Source organism: Sarcophilus harrisii, chromosome 3 (genome assembly GCF_902635505.1).
Source record: "Sarcophilus harrisii chromosome 3, mSarHar1.11, whole genome shotgun sequence".
NCBI lineage: Eukaryota > Metazoa > Chordata > Mammalia > Dasyuromorphia > Dasyuridae > Sarcophilus > Sarcophilus harrisii.
Genome location: NC_045428.1, coordinates 79371520 through 79389560, shown reverse-complemented (window position 1 = coordinate 79389560; position 18041 = coordinate 79371520).

Genomic DNA, 18041 nt, shown 5'->3' with positions numbered 1-18041 from the left:
AGACATAGACTTTATACAGTATAAAGTCACAGAACCATTAATTTGGAAGACACCTTAAAAGTTATTCTGATCCTCCTCATTCCTCTTCAGCTGTTTGTTCAGCTCTGTCTCTCCCAAAATTCTGGGAAATGAAGTTATATTTTATATAAATTTTGTTGCTTTCCTCTGCAACATGAAAACCTTTTGAGGGGCTGTTTCATTTTTGTCCATCTTTGGGTGCCTAGCACACTGCCTGGCACATAATAGAAGCTTAACCAATGCTTCTTGATCCATCAGTTGGATCATCATTGTTGACCTTTCATTTTAAAGATGAATAACCAGAGGCTGGGAAGGTGTTAAGGAAATCTCCCTACGCCTGCCTTATCAGTATGTGGAGAGTTAACTCCTTGTTATTTCATCTGGAAGGGCACTAGAATATCATCAATGCTTACAGGTTCAATTAAGGCTTCTGATTGAAGAGTAAGTGCCCAGGCTAGGCTCAGTTGGGTCTTAATAGCCCCTTCTCAATCAAGGCATTTTAAGTTTCTGGCTGCTAGTCAAGAAAGTTTGCTACTTTAACAGGTTTTTCTTTTTTTTACATGTTTACTGTTTTCCAGACTGTTGGATTTATTTTTTTCTTTTCCTTCTTTCCTTTCTTTTTTTTTTTCTTTTTTTGCTTTACCTAAACATCTCTTCTGTAGCAGTGTTTTCTTTATGCCTATTTATTTCTGAGCCATCTGACGTACCCAAGATAGCACAGCCCTCGCAAGATCTGTTTTTATGGCACTACAATTGGCGATTGTCCCTGACTGAATAAGCTCATGCACATTAAAAGTTTTAGGAGAGAACTGAGAATTGCAAATAGGTGCTTAACCGGGCAAGGCTCCAAAAATGAGCCAGATACAACAGTATTTGGCAAAACAAAAATAGCATATTAGCTCGCACCTCCTGGGTCTAGCCCTAAATGTCAGAATTTAGGAAAGAAGGCTTGCTAAGTACTACTCAGCTCAGAGCTAGCCCAGGGCCAGGAGCAAGAGAGTAGCTCAGAGGGGCCTGGTTGACCATTTGTTTGGCTTAAGGTTCTGTAGCTTAAAGGTCAACATGCCAAAGAATTGTGAGTTCCTTGAGAACAGGGACCTCCTTACTCCCCCTCCCTTTTTTATATATCCTGGACTTGGCACATAGTAGGAGCCAAAGAAATTCTAGTAGACTGACTGATTTTAAATGAGTGCCATTCCTTCCAGTGACAAAAGTTGCATCCAACTTTCTGTGATCCCATTTGGGATTTTCTTTTCTTTTTTTTAAATTTTATTTTAAACTTGAATACAAAATAGGAAAAAGGAAAAAAATAGGAATTTTCTTGGCAAAGATCCAGGAATGTTTTGCCATTTCTTTCTACAGTTCTTACAGATGAGGAAACTGAGGCAAACAGCATTAAGGGACTGGCAGAGTCACACAGCTAAAAAGTATCTGAAGTTGCATTTAAATTCAAGTTTTCCTGGTTCTAGGATTGTGCACTATCCACTGTACCATCTGGCTGTACCACATAACGTAACTATATTCCCTTAAAGAGCTTTCTGAAGTCTAAGGAAATTTAGATCACATAGAAGTCTATGGTCACACAGCCAGTTAGGTGTCAGAGATTATGACTTGAACCAGTCTTTCTAGCTTCAAGGCTAACACTTTAACCAAAGTTTCATACTGTACCTCCTTGTGAGTGATAGAAGGAATAAAGGACCTTGTAAAATAGGATCATGATTTCTACCTTCCTGTGGCCTGTGGTAAATACTTGGACTGAACTGGTTTCTTCTAGCAGTGTTTTGGGGAGTAAATGTTCCCAGATTCAAATCCCACACTAACTGAGTTTTGCTTTGTTTAGTTTTATTTGAGAGACACCCTACTATAACAGAAAGAATATATTGGATCCAGAGAAATGATTTCAGGCATAGTCTCAACTCTTTCTATCACCTATCATCAAGATTCCTTTTATGGCTTTAAACGAATCACTTGTTTTGTGTATTATAGTAGGGATTCTTTGTTTTCTCTTGAGGTTAAATTAGATGGTATCTAAAGTCACCTCCAACTTTTTCAAGAAAAAAGACCATAATCTACAAAATAATAAACAGTTTAAAATTTTGTTTTAAGTAGCAAATTTTATTAGCTAACAGTTAGGGATTTTTCAGAAAGTAGCTTGATTAAGACAGGACTAGTATTTATCCATTCAAAAGTCAAAAAAGTTTAGAATATGATTTTTAAAATTTTATTTGATTTGTGATTTATTATTGCTAGCCAGATTGAATTAATGAATAAATATGTTTAAAACTACAAAAATGGCAGGAATCATAAAAAACAACATATTTTCATAATACCTACCATTCCCTGCTCATTGACCATTGTCTTGTAGATTACTCTGTTCATTTCTTATAATGAGTCAAGGAAAAGGGAACTTTTCTTAACTTGTTCCTAGCCATGTCCTATTACTTATCAGGGACTTTGAACGTAAAATTCATACTTTTTTTCCCCTTGGGAAAAAATCTTTGGCTATTCTATACTTTGGCCCTCAAAGGAATGGGGTATCCAAGAAAAATAGCTACAGAAAAAGGGGAAAACCACAAAGAAAACAACAATAACAAAGTGAAAATATTATGCTTTGATCTTCATTCAGACTTCCTCAGTTCTTTCTTTGGATTAGATAGATTTTTTCCATCAGAGGTTTTCTGAAATTGTCTTGGATCATTGTATTGCTGAGAAGAGCTGTAATTGTGTACAATGTCCTGGGAATGGCTCTTGAGTCCTCTCCAAATTTTATTCAAGGACACCCTGGTGGTCATCTCTTGTTAATAGGAGATCTAATAGCAAGAAGTACTTCCAACAGGCACTACCTATGGGCAATCAACTTGAATTTGAACTCATGAACTTCAAAAGTTCTTCTTTTTTTCTGTCATAGACAACTCTCATACTCTAGTGATATCTAAGGACCTCTTTGAGTTTTTGTGGGATATTCCTAGTGCTGGAACTCTCCCACTCCACACTCCCAGTTTCTCAAGTTTCCTTTGCCTAAGATAAAGTCTCACATTTTTACAAGAAACCTTTCCCAGCCCAATTAGTATATCCTCTCTGAGACCACTCCCAATTTATGTCAAATTTTTCTCTATAGATATTTGTACAAACTTGTTTGTATGCTGCCTGAGAATATTGGATTGAGAATTCCTTGAGAACAGGATTTAGCACTGAGTCTGACACATAGTAGGTACTTAAGAAATGCTAGTTGATTGACTAACTTGATCTTTTCTGGGTTTCACTTTCCCTATGTGTAATATGAAGGGGGATTGGATCAGTGAGTTTTTGAGATCACTTTTAAGATCACTAACATTCTATAGCTTAGTATCAAAAAAACAAGGAATGTTAGCAGAAGAGAGGGAAGAGAACAAGCATTTATAGAATCCTTATCATGTGCCAGACACTATGAAATATGTGAAACCATTGTGATATAATAGAAAGATCTTGGTGATACAAACTAATAATTTATCTGTGAGGAGGAAATCCCAGGATGGAAATTCCCTTCACCAAAGCACATTGATAACATTTATACTTTATAACCTTAGAGCTTTAATTGTTAATGGCCTTGTCCTTGGTCATATAACTAGTCCCCTGACAGATGCAGGACTGTATCCAAGATGCAGCAAATTGAAACCAGCTCCTGGAGACCCTATTGTTAAATTTCCAGTGTGAGTAGTTATTCCTCTAAAATCAGCAATTGCTAAAATCAGAGTTTGATTTGTTACCTTGTTGATTGTACTTAAGAAGATATTAATAATGCACATTTATTTTAAAAGTATGTTGTGGGTACATTTGAAGAGACTGGTTATAAAACATTTATCAGCATAACCTAAATACCATCCACATCTTCCTGACTCTATGGTAGGTCTCTGGAGACAAATGCAATACTCTTGACACTGTTTAATAACTACAGGGTATAAAATTAAATAGCAAAACTTTGGGAAAAAAATGTAAGTTCTTTGAGAAAAGTGATTATTTTGCTCTTTTGATATCCTTATTTCCTCAATAAAAAAAATTCAGAGCAATTAGTCCATAGCCATGCAGATGTAGTAGCAGATACCTGTTTCATCGTCTTTCCCCTACATCAGATTATAAAACACATTAAGTTCTAAGCGTGTTTCCCCTTTAAAATAATTTACCTTCTCACTTGATTTTTTCAATGGCTATGATGCCTTGACTAGACAACTTACTAGAGTTCCTTATTGATCTTAATCCTGAGAGATTATAACAAATTCAAGGCCTGTCAAATAGGGGAAATAATTTAAATTGCTCCTTCTGCTAAGCTTTCTCTTACCCTTGTGCATGCTGTATCAATGAGAAGGCATGGATGGGTTACAGTCTGTACCAGCAGAGGGAGTAACCATCATCATAAGATCACTGATCCATGGAAGTATAAAAATGTTAAATCCCTATTCATTTATTTACTCTTTTCTTCTCAAGTTTATTTTTTTAAAATTGATTTTTTATTGTTGTCTTTTGTTTTTATTTCTCCCACATTTCCTCTTGTATTCTTTATCTTCCCCTTCTAGAGAGCCATCTCTAATAACAAACAAAAATTTTTTTAAGAAAAAGAAGTGAAATTCACTTCAGGAAATTCATTAACATATTTTGAAAAATCTGATATGATATTCAATATTACATACATCTTCAAAAGAGAAAGAGTTGTAATCTCATATCTCATCCTCATGAACAGCTAGGTAGCACAATGAAAAAAGTGCCATAGTTAGAATCAGGAAACTTGAGTTTGAATCTTGACACAGACATTTATTAACTGGGCAAATAACTCTTTTAACCTTTCTGAAATGGTAGCACCTTCTTTCTTGGGTTGTTGTAAGGATCAAATAAATCAACATATGCAAAATGCTCTGCACCCATTAAAGTACTTTATAAATGTTAATTATCGTTATGATTATTATCTCTTCTTTATGTACAACCAATTTTTTTATCATTATACATCATTTAATTTAATTTTTCTTTTGGGGTTGTTGTTCTTTATATTTATATTGTTGAAAGTTATTGTGCATATTGTTTTCCTGGCTCAACTTACTTCACTTTGCATCAGTTCACATAAATCTTTCCATGGTTCTCTGAATACATCATGTTGTCTTTTCTTACAGCATAGTTATATTCAATTATATTAATGCACCCCAATTCATTTGGCCATTTCCCAATCAAGAGGCATCTACTTTGTTTCCAGTTTTTTTTGCTCCACAAAAAAGTTTCTATAAACATTTTTTATATATATGGATCCTCTCTACTAAAGATCTTTTTGGGGTATATGTCTAAAAGTAGAATCTCTGGGTAAAGACTATGGATATTTTAGTCTTAAGTTCATTCTTAATAAATTTTAAATAGCCATTGTATTACTTCTTCTCCTTTTTTTCTGGTACCCCTTTAATCTTTTAGTGGATATGTGATCTCAGTGATCTAGGTCCTCCTTCACCTGACACAGATTAAAATAAATCCGTTTTTTCTTTGTGCAAATCTTATCCATATCTTATCTGGTCCAAGGCAGAAGCTCTCACTTTTATAACTATATCCCAGTAATTACACAGTGCGCGGCACATAGTAGGTTCTTAATAAGTGCTTGTTGATTAGGGTTTACCCATGGCTTGGGATAAAGGTTTATATGGCAAGTTACAGATGATACAAAACTAGAGGAAGGGAATAGCTAATGCTCTGGACAATAGAGTTTGAACTTAATAGATTAGACTGGTGAAGGAGAAAGGTGTCATCAAACTTTTGCTCCAAAGTCAAATCTAGTCTGCCTGTTTCTATGAAACCTGGCCTAGGAAATATTATTTTTCACATTTTTAAATAATATAATAAACTTTATTTTATTAAAAAAATATTACTTTTTGGTCCAAGGCAAGGGTATATAAAAACAGTCAGTGGGTTAGATTTGACAGGTCCTAGTTTGCCAACTTATGGGTCAGAACATTCATGAAATTCAAGGGGAATAAATGCAAAATCTTAAACTTGGGCACACATATGAAAAATCAATGACATAAGTAAAATGTTGGGAAGGTGTGACCATATGGCAACTATTATGAAAAAAGGTATTAAGGACTTAGTGTTCCAAAATCTCATCATGAGTAAGCAATAGAATATGGCAGACAGAAAAATTAATCTTGGATTGCATTAAAAGAAGCTTCACTTCCAGAAATAATGAAGGGGGGTGTCATTTTATCTACTATGCCCTTCTCTGAAATATTGTGTTCAATTCTGTGTGCCACAATTTAGGAAAGACATTGATGATGTGGTGACTGTACCAAAGAGAGCAACCAAGTTAGGGGAAAAAAAAAACTTGAATACATGAGTATCAGTGGGAGGAACCTGGAAAGTTTAGCCTGAAGAACAGAAGAATCAGAAGATATAATTTTTTGTCCTTAAGATTTGTTTTGATTGCTACCAAAGTGAAAAACCAGGAGGTAGAAGTTGCAAAGAAGCAAATTTAGGCTTAAATTCATGAAAAACTTCCTAACAAAGTTATCAAGATAGAATAAGCTGCTTTAAGAAGTGGTAGGCTCCTCCTTCTTGATGATCATTCATTATATATACCAAAGTAACATTTTTCTCAGTATAGATTAAATTAGATGGATGCTGAGGCCCCTTCAAATCCTCAAAATTAGTTGATTCTATAGTATTTACCCAAAAAGACTTCCTCTAGATATTTTATTTTTATTTTTGATTATTATCATTTATCCTCTTTTGATATATGACAAATCTACTTTTTCTAGACCTAAAAGCCCTTGATGTCATTTACATTATTTTATAAATATAAATCATCATTGGTAATATACCTACTTAAGTCCACTATATGTAGTTCATAGTCTTTTGGTTCATATACAATTTTGTTTCTTCTGAAATTATGGTATTCAAGGACATCAAAATCATATAATTTTTTCAGGAGAATATTGACATTTAAAAGGAGGCTTTTTTGATGGAGAGTAGTTTGAGTTCATTGAAAACATTATATAAATTCTTAAATACAATACCTATGACTCTCCTCCACCTCCTCCTTTCAAATATGAACCCAATTCATTTCCACCTTCCATACCTGTTTAAGGAATAATTATTAACGGGCTAACTCAATGGGCTATCCGTTTAAATTTATGTCATAACCTAGAATATACACTATTCATTCACTTACCTTTTCCTATGTGGATTACTAAAGCAATAACTTGGATAGATATGGATTTCATTGAGGAGGCCTTAATAGTACTCTGGGAATTGTTGCAACCAACATAATGTAACCCATAACAGGAAAATATAAGAAATCACTTTAGGATTTTGCTCAGGACATGCTCCAAACATATGTCTCCCTGTAATATTGTTACTCAAAGGATCCTTGGGGGGGAAATGGCATTATTTCTATTGTAATAGCTGTCAAGGAATCTTGTGTGATCTTAACATATATGTAGAAGGTACCTTATTGGAGGAAAGCAATTTTATTAAATCAAATGTATTTCTGCAGTAAACAAGCAACAAACAAACCAAACATGGTGACTTACATTTATAAATGGGCAGATATTTGAGATAAGGTGTTTTAAGTTGAGAGAGACCTGTCAACAACAAACAGTAAGAACTTTCTTTCTTGATAACTCTCAGGTCAATTATGGGATAGTGAAGATATGATTTGCAGTAGAAAGGCATGTACCAAAGTCTGCCTCTTCTCTTATTTTCATCAAGGATGCTCATGATACAAGCATAAACCATATTCAAAAAAATTTTATAGAGTTTAGACAATAGGCACAGTGGGCTATTATTTACTGATATCTTCTCAGTTGTTTTTTTCTGGGATAACAATACAATTTTGATGGCATTATTCACAAGTTGGGAAAATGACTTGTCTAAAGTTATATAGCTAATAACATGACCAGGACTAAAGAAGAGATCTTAGACTCAGGAGTTTTTTCATCATCCTACTTTCAGACTAGTTAATTTGACTTTATAATGGTACAGGTAAACAGAGACAAAAGTAGGGATACATAATGTTAAAGAGAATTTTTTTTAAAGTAGAAGGATAACATATTTGAGCACAAGAAGTGAAAGATCCCCAATTCTTAGAAAAGAGATTTAAACTCAGATATGTTTGTCTCTGTCTCTGGGTAACAGAATACACTGTGGGCCAGAACCCTATGCTCTGGGTTTGTATAAACTGGCTCAATCTTAGTGGATCTCTCTTCAAATCACATCTCTCTAATTCAGCTTGCCCTATCCAAAGATTCCTCTGGAGACCTTGAAGAATAGTTCCTTTTCCTGGAGAGACTTACACGAACTGATGCTGAGTGAAATGAGCAGGACCAGGAGATCATTATATACTTCAACAACAATACTATATGATGACCAGTTCTGATGGACCAGGCCATCCTCAGCAACGAGATCAACCAAATCATTTCCAATGGAGCAGTAATGAACTGAACCAGCTATGCCCAGAGAAAGAACTCTGGGAGATGACTAAAAACCATTACACTGAATTCCCAATCCCTAAACTTATGCACACCTGCATTTTTGATTTCCTTCACAAGCTAATTGTACAATAATTCAGAGTCTGATTCTTTTTGTACAGCAAAATAACGTTTTGGTCATGTATACTTATTGTGTATCTAATTTATATTTTAATATATTTAACATCTACTGGTCATCCTGCCATCTAGGGGAGGGGGTGGGGGGGGGTAAGAGGTGAAAAATTGGAACAAGAGGTTTGGCAATTGTTAATGCTGTAAAGTTACCCATGCATATATCCTGTAAATAAAAGGCTATTAAATAAAAAAAAAGAAGAAGAATAGTTCCTTTCTAAGTCCCCACTGATTTCCAAATCCAAAGATTCCCATATCCCATGCAAGCACTTCAGTAGCAATGTGTATTAGATGCAGGACAACCATTATTTTAGAACTCATACAAAATTCAAAACAATGTAGAGGATTCCTAGTAGTACATAATTAGTCAACAGAATTCTTTTCCCCTTTCCATTTCTTTCAAGCTAAATAAAGATGTTTTGTTCATTTTTAATCTCTATGGTTCCCTTCATTTTTCATTCTTTTCATTGTCAGTCTCTCACTGAAAGCTGGATTATAGTTCAGAGTTAGGTTTTTCCAGTGGTCCCCAATAGCAATCCCCGACTCTTCTGAATTGTATGGAAGTTCTACAATCCAGACAGGAAGTAAAAAAGACAGGAGAGTTGTTAATTAAAAAGAAAGCAAATGAGTGCCTAAGCTCAAAAGCTTTCTAATATCCATTACACCTTTGAACTGTTAATAAGAGGATTGGAGTTCCTGATATCATTTCCCCATTTACAGACCTACAGACATTTACAGATACTGCTTCTTGGCTGAAAGGTGAGAGAACAGCTTTAATGGAACAAAGGAAATGTTCATTCTCTCAATGCAAAGATGCTGTTTTAATCATCTGAGTCTTACTATACAGCCTTAACGAGAATCCCATTAATTCTTAGAATCCCTGGGCACTATCTACAATATGCTCCAATGTAAAAAGCAAAAACCTGCCACCCAGACACCAGAACTACTGCAGGCCATTATGGATTAGGCTTTTGGCACATGTAAAATTGTACAGACAGGGAAATAGTCTGTGTTTTTGCTCTAAGTGATATGACTTAAGGGGGAATAACCATCCTGGGGTGACAGAAATAATCACATAAGACTAGCTAGAACTGACAAAGAATAAATTTAATGGGCAGGTAAAAAGTGAGAATGTGCCTCTCCAAACTGGCATTGACAATGACCCTGGGGCAAAAATCTAAAAGATCTTAGCATGACTTGTGGCACCATCTTTATTATAGTACCCACTTCTTTCTTCTCCCTCCAAAGTGCATTCAACAGAATTATCTGGCATTTCCTCTAAAACCCTGTCTGACTGTCCTGGAAATCACTGACTTGGTTTTATTTGGTGTTCTCCTCCCCTACTCTCCTCCCCCACACTAGATTCCTAGACTCAGTCTTGACCTAAAATCTATCCTAGAAATGAAACTACAGAGCTTAATCCACTAAAATCAGTCTGGCTTTGAGCCCCAGAGAAAATGAGATTTCTATAAAAATGTCTCCTTTAAAGAGAGATTTGCTCCTTTCATAGCTTCCCTTAGGAATAACTTACTATTAACTCCAAAATTGCTTGGTGATAGTCCAAGGAAGAGGTTTGAGCATAATTAGGAAAAAAGGAGGCAACCCCCTGAGTTTCTTGTGTCTCTAAATGAGGGTAAACCCCATGTTTATAGTAGTTTCCCTGCCTAGGTATCTTTATAGGAAGTATATCCTGTTTATTTCATCACTTGGCTTCTGGAAGAATATGATCACTCTCCACAATGATCACGTCAAGAATATCACAATAGATAGTTCAATAATAGCTTTAACATGGCTCTGTTTCTCCATGTAGCAAAAGTGGAAAGAAAAAATGGTGAACTGATTTTAATATTCCAATAGTTCCCAATTGCACATTGAATAAAATACAAATTACTTAATCTGTTTCCCAAGGTTTTTTGCACCTACCTTTTTAATGTATTCACTTCCTTTTAGATACCCCATACCACCAATAAGGTGGCACAATGGATAGATCACTAGGTCTGGAATCAGGAAAATCAGTCCAAATCTAGCCTCAGACACTTACTAGTTATGTCACTTAATCACTGTCTGCCTCAGTTTCCTCAGAATTAAAATAAAAACACCTATCTCACAGGATTGTTCTGCGGATCAAATGAGATAATATCTACAAAGCACTTTATATATAGCAACTCTTAAGGAACACTTGTTTTCTGTCTATTTACCCCTGTGTCATTCTGTCCTTTCTCAACTCTGTGGTACACATCTTCCTCCCTGATTCCCTTATATTAATCTCCCCTTATATTTATGCCTATAGAAGTTTTAGAATTAGGATAATTTTACCCTCTGTTTTTCTTACTATATAAATAAAACCTGGTTTTGGTAATATCTTATATTCTGTGGTGATGTCTTAGATGGATAAGGAAGAGCTGATGATCTTTCTTGAGGGAGAACTATAAATTAAGGTATCCACTTCCCAGTTGGATAAAAGACAAAAGAGCCAAATTAGTGAGATCAGTGACTTGAAGATAATCTTTGGGGTCATGGAGTGACAGATAACTATTCTTGGCGGGACTAGAAGTATGTGAATCAGAGAAGTTTGGCAACCCCCAAATGTATAAGGAAGGAGCCCCTGAAACAAAGTTTGCATGCAGGTGAATGAACTGAGGTCCAAGATGATGATATCATTTATCCGAAGTCACTCAGTAGGTTAATGAAATTGGGGAAGGTAACCCCAAGGGAAAGAGTTCAGACAAGGGTTTTTTGGGTGTCTTTAAAGAAACATAGTTAATTGCTCCATAGTCTCCACAGCATCTGTTATACTGAAGCAATGGAGGGAAATAGTTTTTCCAAATGAATTTTTTCTTCCCTATTAGAAAATCATAAGCACTCAAGCCACATGCTTAACTCCCATCAATATCATTCTGACTGTCATGCACAGATTCAGATCAGGATAGTCATCGGAGCAGCAGAGAACAAGTGGTTCTGATTTGTAATTGCAACCTCCTCAGAAGTGAGAAACTTCTGGGGCAGCACATCTTATAATCAGAAAATCAGGAAATGCAGGCATAGGATGTTCTGCTGTGATGAAGATGAAAATGGAGGACTCAGTCAAACTAAAAAAACCTTTGTTTAAGTGACTGATGACTATGGGGCAGATTACCCTCTGGTCACAGTCAAACATATTGATTTCAAATGCAACCATCAGCCATCTCCCTACTTCCCCCCCTTTCTATTAGAAAGAGTTAAGAATCCTGAAGGTAGAAGTAAGCAAGGTCAAGAGTAACAAAGAGATGTTATTTCTGACCCAGATTTCATTTCCTTTCCAGACCCACTCCAATTGACTGGGCAAGAGTAGCCACTAAAAAGGATGTGAGCTAAGAGTTCAGCTTTAAGAATAATACAACTCATAATGGAGCAGAATGTCCCATATTCTCTCTTCCATCCCCCAATTAATAGAATTTTGTTTTTTTCCAAATATATGTGAAAATAGTTTTCAACATTCACTTTTTTTTAATAACTTTGTATTGACAGAACCCATGCCAAGGTAATTTTTTTACAACATTATCCTTTGCACTCCGATTTTTCCCCTCCCTCCCTCCACCCCCTCCCCCAGATGACAAGCAGTCCTATACATGTTAAATAGGTTACAGTAGATCTTAGATACAATATATGTGTATAGAACTGAACACTTCTCTTGTTGCTCAGGGAGAATTGGATTTAGAAGGTAAAAATAACCCAGGAAGAAGAACAAAAATGCAAGCAGTTTACATTCATTTCCTATTGTTCTTTCTTTGGGTGTAGCTGCTTTGTCCATCCTTGATCAATTGAAACTAAGTTAGATCTTCTCTTTGTCGAAGAAATCCACTTCCGTCAGAATACATCCTCATACAGTATTGTTGTTGAGGTATATAATGATCTCCTGGTTCTGCTCATTTCACTCAGCATCAGTTCATGTAAGTCTTGCCAATCCTCTCTGTATTCATGCTGCTGGTCGTTTCTTACAGAACAATAATATTCCATAACATTCATATACCACAATTTACTCAACCATTCTCCAATTGATGGGCATCCATTCATTTTCCAACTTCTAACCACTACAAACAGGGCTGCCACAAACATTTTGTCACATACAGGTCCCTTTCCCTTCTTTAGTATCTCTTTCGGGTATAAACCCAGTAGAAACACTGCTGGATCAAAGGGTATGCACAGTTTGATAACTTTTTGAGCATAGTTCCAAATTGCTCTCTAGAATGGCTGGATATTCAATATTCACTTGTATAAGACTTTTGAGTTCCAAATTTTTCTCCTTTCCTCTGCCCTTCCTGCTCCCCATAACAGCAAACTGATACAGTGTGTGTGTGTGTATGTGTGTATATAATTATATTAAATATACTTCAGTATTAGTCATATTGTGATAAAAGAATCAGAACAAAAGGGAAAAACCATGAGATAGAAAAAACAAACAAAAAAGTGAAGATGTGTGCCTTGAGCTGCATTCAGACTCCATAGTTCTTTCTCTAGATATTGTCAGCATTTTCCACCATAAATTTTTGGAAATTGTCTTGGATCATTGTATCACCAAAAAGAGCTAAATTTATATAGTTGATTATTGTACAATGTTGCTGTTATTGTACACAATGTTCTCTTGGTTGTGCTTACTTCATTCAACATCAGTTCATGTGAGTCTTTCTAGATTTTTCTGAAATTCACCTATTCATCATTTCTTATAGAACAATAATATTCCATTATATTAATATACCACAACTTATTCCCCAATTGATGGATATTCAACTCTTCAATTTCCAATTCTTTATCACCACATACAAAAAAGCTATAAATATTTTTATACAGGTGGGTTCTTTCCCTTTTCCATGATGTCTTTGGATAGATACCAGTAGTGATATTGCTGAATTTGGATTTGCACAGTTTTATAGCCTATAGGTATGGTCCCAAATTGTTCTCTAGAACAGTTGGATCAGTTCACAATTCCACCAACAATGCATTAGTGTTCCAATTTTCCTGTTGTCATATTAGTCAATTTTATAAAGGTCACGTGATATCTCAAAGTTCTTTTAAATTGTCTTTCTCTAATTTATAGTGATTGATAACATTTTATATAACTTTGATAGCTTTAATTTCTTCATCTGAAAATTGCTTGTCCATATCCTTTGACCATTTATCAATTGGTAAATTATATGTAATTTTTATAAATTTGACTAAATTCTCCATATATTTTAGAAATGAAGCTTTTATCAGAGATCCTTGTTGTAAAGATTACTTCCCAGTTTTCTGTTTTCCTTCTATCTGGGTTGCTTTTGTTTTGTTTGTGCAAAATCTTTTTTTTTTATTAAAGCTTTTTATTTGCAAAACATATGCCTGGATAATTTTTCAATATTGATTTTGCAAAAACCTTCTGTTCTAAATTTTCCCCTTCTTCCCCCCACTCCCTCCCATAGATGGCAGGTAGTTCAATATATGCTTGTTTGGTGTTTTGGGGTTTTGGTTTTGTTTTGTTTGTGTTTTTTGCTGAGGCAGTTGGGGTTAAGTGACTTGCCCAGGGTCCCACAGTTAGGAAGTGTTAAGTGTCTGAGATCAGATTTCAACTCAGGTCCTCCTGATTTCAGGGCTGGTGCTCTATCCACTGTGCCACCTAGCTGCCCCCCCCAATACATGTTAAATATGTTAAAATATATTTTAAATCCAATATATGTATATATATATTTATACAGTTATCTTGCTGCACAAGAAGAATCAGATCAAGAAGGAAGAAAAAACTGCAAAAGAAAACAAAATGAAATCAAATAACAGCAAAGAATGAATATGCTATGTTGTGATCCACATTCAGTTTCCATGGCCCTCTCTCTGGATGTAGATGGCTTTCTTCATCAGTGAACAAGTGGAACTGGTTTGAATCATCTCATTGTTGAAAAGAGCAACATCCATCAGAATTGATCATGATATGTTGTTGCTGGGCATAATACCTCCTGGTCCTGCTCATTTCACTCAGCATCAATTCATGTAAGTCTCTCCAGGCTTTTCTGAAATCATCCTGTTGGTCTTTTCTTACAGAACAATAATATTCCATAACATTCATATACCATAATTTATTTAGCCATTCTCCAATTGATGGGCATCCACTGAGTTTCCAGTTTCTTGCCATTATGAAAAGGGCTGCCATAAACATTTTTTTTTTTTGCACATTGGGTTCCCTTTCCCTCATTTAAGATTTCTGTGGGATATAATCCCAGTAGAAACACAGCTGGGTCAAAGTGTATGAAAAGTTTGATAGTTTTTTGAGCCTAGTTCCAATTGCTTCCCAGAATGGTTGGATCCATTCATAGTTCTACCAACAATGTATTAGTCATTATGCCAGTTTTCCCACATCCCCTCCAACATTCATCATTATCTTTTCTTGTCATTTTAGCCAATCTGAGAGGTATGAGATAGTTCTTTAGAGTTGTTTGAATTCACATTTCTCTGATCAATAGTGATTTAGAACACCTTTTCATATGACTATAAATGGTTTTAATTTCTTCATCTGAAAATTGTGTTTATATTTTTGACCATTTATCAATTGGAGAATGGCTTGAATCCTTATAACGTTGAGTCAGTTCTCTACATATTTTAGAAATGACGCCTTTATCACAACCTTTGAATACAAAATTTTTTTTCAGTTTATTGCTTCCCTTCTAATCTTGTCTGCATTAGTTTTGTTTGTACAAAATCTTTTTAAGTTAATATAATCATAATTATCTATTTTGTGATTAATAATGATCTCTAGTTCTTCTTTGGTCACAAATTCCTTCCTCCTCCACAGTTCTGAGAGGTAAACTATCCTATGTTCTTCTAATTTGTTTATAATATCATTCTTTATGTCTAGATCATGAACCCATTTTGATCTTATCTTGGTATACAGTATTAGGTGTGGGCCAATTACTAGTTTCTACCATACTAGTTTCTAATTTTCCCAGCAGTTTTTGTCAAATGGTGAATTTTTATCCCCAAAGCTGGGGTCTTTGAGTTTGTCAAACACTAGATTGCTATGGTCATTGACCATTTTGTTTTGTGAATCTAAGCTCATCCACTGATCAACTGTTCTATTTTTAGCCAGTACCAAATGAAAACCTTTTTATTTTAATGTAATCAAAATTATACATTTTTTTTACTTCATAATGTTCTCTATTTCTTGTTTGATCATAAATCCTTTCCTTCTCCAAAGGTCTGAAAATTAAGCTATTCCTTTCTCTCTTAATTTGTTTATGTTATTACCCTTTATGGTAAATAATGTACCCATTTTTTTACCTTATCTTTGTATACAATCTATTTTTATTTTGTACCCTCTTGTTTTCCAGTTTTTTCTCAGAAGTCTTTGTCAACTAGTGAGTTCTTATCCTGGAATCTGGAGTCTTTCAGCCTATCAAATAGTAAATTACCATCATCAATTCTACTGTGTCTTATATATCTAACTTATTGCACTGATCCACCACTCTCTTTTTTAGCCCGTACCAAATAGTTCTAATGATTGCTACTTTATAATACAGTTTTACATCGGCTATGGCTAAACCACCTATCTTGGCATTTTTTTTCATTATTTCCCTTGATGTTTTTAACATTTTGTTCTTCCAGATGAATTTTGTTATTATTTTTCTAGCTCTATAAAATAATTTTGGTAGTTTGATATGGCACTGAAGAAGTAAATTAATAATTTTGAAGAAGTAAAAAAAATAATTTAGGTAGAATTGTGATTTTTATCACATTAACTTGACTTGCCTAGAGAAATTGATATTTTTCAAATTGTTTAGATCTTTATTTTTGTGAAGTGTTTTGTAATTATGTTCATATAGTTCCTTGCTTGAGCTTAGCAGATAGGCTCCCAAATATTTTATATTGTCTACAGTTTTTTTTAAATAAAATTTCTCTTTTTATCATTTATTAATGGATTTTTTGGTAATATATAGAAATGTTGATGATTTATATGGATTTATTTTGATATCCTGAACTTTGCTAAAGTTGTTGTTTCAAGTAATTTTTTAATTCATTCTCTAGAATTCTCAAAGTATACCATCATGTCATCTGCAAAGAATGTTAGCTCGGTTTCTTCATCAGTCATTCCAATTCTTTCCATTTCCTTTCTTTCTCTTATTGTTAAAGTTAACATTTCTACTACAAATTAAATAATAGTGGTGAAACGGGCGTTGTTGTTTCACCCCATTTTACTGGGAAAGCTTCTAGCTAATCCCCATTATATATAATGCTTACCATCAGGTTTTAGATAGCTCCTATTTATCATTTTAAGGAAAATTCCATTTGTTTCTATGTGCTCTAGTATTTTTAATAGAAATGGGCGCTGTATTTTGTCAAAAGCTTTTGCTGCATCTTTTGAAATAATCATATGATTTCTCTTAGTTTGATTATTTATGTTGTAAGTTATGGTTATAGTTTCCCTAATATTAAACTAGCCCTGCATTCCTGTGTATCAATCATACCTGGCATAGTCTATTATCCTTGTGATAAATTGCTGTAATCTCGTTGCTAATATTTTATCTAAATTTTTGGTGTATAGCCTTCTTTCTCTATTTTGGCTCTTTCTGGTTTAGGCATCAGTATCACATTTGTGTCAAAAGGAATTTGGTAGAACTCCTTAGCCCATTTTTTTAAATAGTTCATAAAGTATTGGAATTAATTGTTCTTTAAATATTTGTTAAAATTCACTTGTAAATCCATCTGACCTTGAAGATTTTTCCCCTTAGGTTATTCATTAATTGCTTATTCAATTTCTTTTTCTAAAATTAGATTATTTAAATTTTTCTCCTCTTTTGTTAATCTGTGTATTGTTGTAAATACACATCCAATTTATTTGATCAAATTTATTGGCATATAGTTGGGCAAAATAACTTCTAATTATTGCTTTAATTTCCTTTTCATTGATGGTAAATTCATCCTTTTCATTTTTTATACTGGTAATTTGGTTTTCTTCTTTTTTAAAAATCAGTTTACCTAAAGGTTTATTTATTTTACATTTTTTAAACAAAGCCAGATTTTAGTTTTATTCATTACTTCAATACTTTTCTTGCTTTCAATATTATTAATCTCTCCTTTGATTTTCAGAATTCCCTTCATTTTCTTTTCTGAGCTCTCTCCTTTTTTTTCCCTCCTCAACCTTCTGAATGCAAATGCAACAAGCCATCAAATCAAGGGCTTACAAAGTAGACTGGTGTAGCTTCTCATTCAGCTCTCCTCATCCCTAACCCCAAATACATACACAAAACTAGTGATTCCTTAAAAAAAAAAAAAATCCCCACCCTGACTAAGAAACAGGTGAAATCCTTTGAAAACAAGGTCTATAATCTCCAAAGAGTAAACATTTACTCAGATCCCTTTCTATCTTGTGCTTCTCATTTGACAAGTATTAAAAATTACAAGCCCACAGCCCTCCCCTCCAGT